Here is a 5,573-nt window from a genome sequence, read left to right as displayed (position 1 = left end):
GAAGCTGGAGTCATTGCAGGCATGTCTGGGGGCAGCTAGAACTCCAGAGGGATGCATCAGGGGAGCTGGAGCTATGGGGGAGATGCAGCCACTACCTCAGGTGCTACCTAAGCAGGGAGGCGCACACACACACACCACACATACCACACACACACACCATACACACCACACACATACACCACACACACCACACACACCCACCACACACACCCACCACACACACACACCCCACACACACCCACCACACGCACACACCACACACACACACACCACACACACACCACACACACACACCACACACACCCACCACACACACACCACACGCACACACCACACACACCACACACCACACGCACACACCACACACACACACCACACACACCCACCACACACACACACACCACACACACACCACACACACCCACCACACACACACACCCCACACACACCCACCACACGCACACACCACACACACACACACACCACACACACACCACACACACACACCACACACACCCACCACACACACACCACACGCACACACCACACACGCACACACACCACACACACACACACAGAGACAGAGAGAGAGAGGAGAGAGAAACACCCCGACCTTCTCTCTGCCTGTCCCCCTCCAGTCTTCCACCAGTGCCTGCCCTGTCTAAACTTACCGAGAAGCTAGGAGACAGTGGGGCCTGGGAACCGTATTTTCCTTCAGTGCAGAGCAGAAGAAGGAAAGGTCAGGACACAAACCTGAAAGAAAACAGGGAAACGACCCAGGTGCTTTTTCCAAAACTTCATTTCTGCGAATTCACTTAAAAATATCATTAGGATTCCAGCTAGGTGGCTGGATGGATAAGTGGAGAGATGGATTGAAACGTGATAAAGGGAATGTGTAGTGAAATATTAATGGCAGAATCCTGATGATGAGATTCTTGCAATTTTGCTGTATGGTTGGGCATTTTCATAATAAAATATTGTTTAAAATAAATGTCTTTAAGTAGGATTTTTATCTTTCAATGGAAAGAGACAGGCAAGCCTCTGGCGTAGCCACTTCTTGAGGGAGCACAGTTGCACAGCCTTTTCTTTCTATATATATATATTTATTATACTTTAAGTTTTAGGGTACGTGTGCACAATGCATAATGTGCAGGTTTGTTACATATGTATACATGTGCCATGTTGGTGTGCTGCACCCATTAACTCGTCATTTACATTAGGTATATCTCTTAATGCTATCCCTACCCCCTACCCCCACCCGACAACAGGCCCTGGTGTGCGATGTTCCCCTTCCTGTGTCCAAGTCTTCTCACTGTTCAATTCCCACCTATGAATGAGAACATGCGGTGTTTGGTTTTTGTCCTTGTGATAGTTTGCTGAGAATGATGGTTTCCAGCTTCATCCACGTCCCCACAAAGGACATGAACTCATCATTTTTTATGGCTGCATAGTATTCCATGGTGTATATGTGCCACATTTTCTTAATCCAGTCTATCATTGTTAGACATTTGGGTTGGTTCCAAGTCTTTGCTATTGTGAGTAGTGCCACAATAAACATATGTGTGCATGTGTCTTTATAGCAGCATGATTTATATTCCTTTGGGTATATACCCAGTAATGGGATGGCTGGGTCAAATGGTATTTCTAGTTCTAGATCCGTGAGGAATCGCCACACTGACTTCCACAATGGTTGAACTAGTTTACAGTCCCACCAACAGTGTAAAAGTGTTCCTATTTCTTCACATCCTCTCCAGCACCTGTTGTTTCCTGACTTTTTAATGATCGCCATTCTAACTGGTATGAGATGAAATCTCATTGTGGTTTTGATTTGCATTTCTCTGATGGCCAGTGATGATGAGCATTTTTTCATGTGTCTGTTGGCTGCATAAATGTCTTCTTTTGAGAAGTGTCTGTTCATATCCTTATGAAAAGCCCACTTTTTGATGGGGTTGTTTGTTTTTTTCTTGTAAATTTGTTTGAGTTTTTTGTAGATTCTGGATATTAGCCCTTTGTCAGATGAGTAGATTGCAAAATTTTTCTCCCATTCTGTAGGTTGCCTGTTCACTCTGATGGTAGTTTCTTTTGCTGTGCAGAAGCTCTTTAGTTTAATTAGATCCCATTTGTCAATTTTGGCTTTTGTTGCCATTGCTTTTGGCGTTTTAGACAAGAGGTCCTTGCCCATGCCTGTGTCCTGAATGGTATTGCCTAGGTTTTCTTCTAGGGTTTTTATGGTTGTAGGTCTAACATTTAAGTCTTTAATCCATATGGAATTAATTTTTGTATGAGGTGTAAGGAAGGGATCCAGTTTCAGCTTTCTACATATGGCTAGCCAGTTTTCCCAGCACCATTTGTTAAACAGGGAATCCTTTCCCCATTTCTTGCTTTTGTCAGGTTTTTCAAAGATCAGATGGTTGTAGATGTGTGGTATTATTTCTGAGGGCTCTGTTCTGTTCTATTGGTCTGTATCTCTGTTTTGGTACCAGTACCATGCTGTTTTGGTTACTGTAGCCTTGTAGTATAGTTTGAAGTCAGGTAGCGTGATGCCTCCAGCTTTGTTCTGTTGGCTTAGGATTGACTTGGCAATGTGGGCTCTTTTCTGGTTCCATATGAACTTTGAAGTAGTTTTTTCCAATTCTGTGAAGAAAGTCACTGGTAGCTTGATGGGGATGGCATTGAATCTATAAATTACCTTGGGCAGTATGGCCATTTTCACGATATTGATTCTTCCTATCCATGAGCATGGAATGTTCTTCCATTTGTTTGTGTCCTCTTTTATTTCGTTGAGCAGTGGTTTGTAGTTCTCTTGAAGAGGTCCTTCACATTCCTTGTAAGTTGGATTCCTAGGTATTTTATTCTCTTTGAAGCAATTGTGAATGGGAGCTCAGTCATGATTTGGCTCTCTGTTTGACTGTTATTGGTGTATAAGAATGCTTGTGATTTTTGCACATTGATTTTGTATCCTGAGACTGCTGAAGTTGCTTATCAGCTTAAGGAGATTTTGGGCTGAGATGATGGGATTTTCTAGATATACAATCATGTCATCTGCAAACAGGGACAATTTGACTTCCTCTTTTCCTAATTGAATACCCTTTATTTCTTTCTCCTGCCTGATTGCCCTGGCCAGAACTTCCAACACTATGTTGAATAGGAGTGGTGAGAGAGGGCATCCCTGCCTTTTGCCAGTTTTCAAAGGGAATGCTTCCAGTTTTTGCCCATTCAATATGATATTGGCTGTGGGTTTGTCATAAATAGCTCTTATTATTTTGAGATATGTCCCATCAGTACCTAATTTATTAAGAGTTTTTAGCATGAAGGGCTGTTGAATTTTGTTGAAGGCCTTTTCTGCATCTATTGAGATAATCATGTGGTTTTTGTCTTTGGTTCTGTTTATATGGTGGATTACGTTTATTGATTTGCATATGTCGAACCAGCGTTGCATCCCAGGGATGAAGCCCACTTGATCATGGTGGATAAGCTTTTTGATGTGCTGCTGGATTCGGTTTGCCAGTATTTTACTGAGGATTTTTGCATCGATGTTCATCAGGGATATGGGTCTAAAATTCTCTTTTTTTGTTGTGTCTCTGCCAGGCTTTGGTATCAGGATGATGCTGGCCTCATAAAATGAGTTATCTTTCTCCTTGCCAAGAAAACAGTGAGGGGTAGTGGAACTCCCAGGGTCTGCAGTATCTGTGGTCTGCCTTCCATCTTGGTGGGAACAGAGGTTGTGTGTCCACGGGCAGGCTTCTGTCCAGGACACGCTATGTGTGGCTTACCTATTATTTTACAACTTTTGAGTTAGATACTCACATGTCAAAATCTGAAAAATTCTCATAAGAAGACAGATATCCAGCTTTTCTTTGAAAACAAAAGATTGGACAACACCAGGCCTGCATGTCTTCGTTGTGACAGCTGCGTGCAGCTGAGCGAGTTGAACATACCCTTTCTAGTTCACCACTGCCTCCACCGCTCCCTATTGTATCACACCCGGCCCACATTCCTCATTTAGTTTTCTTGTGTGGTCCCTGAAAACACTTGAATTTAGAACCCTGGATCCATGAGACCACTTCCATTTATAATGAGCACACAACTATCCCTTCAAGGCGATGCTTCCTACGTATCCTAGTATTCCTAACTATCCCTTCAAGGCGATGCTTCATGAGTTCATCCATGAACTCTCTTTTGTGACTTGCCATATCCATATGCCAACTCTACTTGGTTAAAACTTTAAAAACGGATTCTCTTAGAGTCAAGGCCTATTTTTCTGGTTTCCTAAGTAGTAATTCCTATCAGACCGAGAGTTTGGTGTGCTTAATAGGTTTTTTTCCTTAACACAAAGCAAAACCTGTTTGCAGCTAAACCCTCAGAGATCATCTCTTGCACTCTGGTGACACATGCACCTCCTCCCAGGCAACACGATCTGTGTGCCCAGGAAGACTGACCCTGTCTTATTAGTGTGGCCATCCCTCTCCCCGGATGGTCTTGCCTGAGTTACACTTTACTGATCCTAGGCCATCTATGCTTCTGCTTCCCTAGGCTGCCTTTCTTGTGAATCTCTGAGCCTCAGAGCATGTAGAGTGGCCTCTGAAGTCCCCACAACTCCAAGAGCTGCCTGGTTCTTGCCCTTCCTGAGTCCTGGTTCTTCCACGCCTCCTTGGATTCAGGACACCCTCAGTTTGCTTAAGTTTGCTCAAGTTCATTTCTGTTATTTGTACACGGAAGCCTTTAACAAGTTCAAGGTATAAGTCGTTCATCATGGATGGGGTGTGTGGTGGGAGGTAGGAACACGGTTGGAGGGGTAGACAGAAGCTAGGGATGAGAGGGTCTTCTGTGTCACACTTAAGGATTTGATGGTCAGTGCCATTGACAGGGTATTAATAATTCTCTCTCTCAAGAAACCAATAACTTGTAGGAATCATCATGTTATGCCAACAATGGAGACAGGAATAAGAACAACAGCAGCAACAATAACAACACCCACATTTAGCAAGCATGTACCACGAGTCCGGCACACACATCATCTCATTTAATGGTCATAAGAACACCTTGAGGAAGCTACACTGACTCTGGCTCTTTCATGGGTGAGAAAAATGATATTCAGAGAAGTTAAGCTACACGAGTAATGCCCCACAGCTGTAAGTGATGGAGTCAGTGCCCAGCCCCAGGTCCATTTGACACCGATGTCCACACTCTTCATGACTTGCTGTTTGCAGGCCTTTGATGCTGAGTCATTTCCTGTCTTTTGGTGAGTTAATCCCAGTCCCTTCCACCTTCACTTATAGGTCAAGTGGCTTTGTTATTCTTGGATTTCCCTCTGGGTTCTCCACCTTTGCTCTAATACAGCGTCCTGAATTAGGCACAGTGTTGTGAAAAGGGCACACAAACTGACTTGCCCAATGTGGCCAATTTTGGCTCCCAGAAAGATGCTGTGTGTTCTCCTTCTTCACTAGGTGGGAACCAGCAGTTACGCAAGCAGCCTCCACCCTTCAGAGGAATGAATTCCCCTCCATTCCGGCCAACACCACAGAATACTCTGGAAACAACATGAGAGGCTGGTGTCCTGATGTTACTAAGCC

This window comes from Pongo pygmaeus, chromosome 11, assembly GCF_028885625.2.
Source record: "Pongo pygmaeus isolate AG05252 chromosome 11, NHGRI_mPonPyg2-v2.0_pri, whole genome shotgun sequence".
Taxonomy (NCBI): Eukaryota; Metazoa; Chordata; class Mammalia; order Primates; family Hominidae; genus Pongo; species Pongo pygmaeus.
This window is presented reverse-complemented; position numbering follows the sequence as displayed.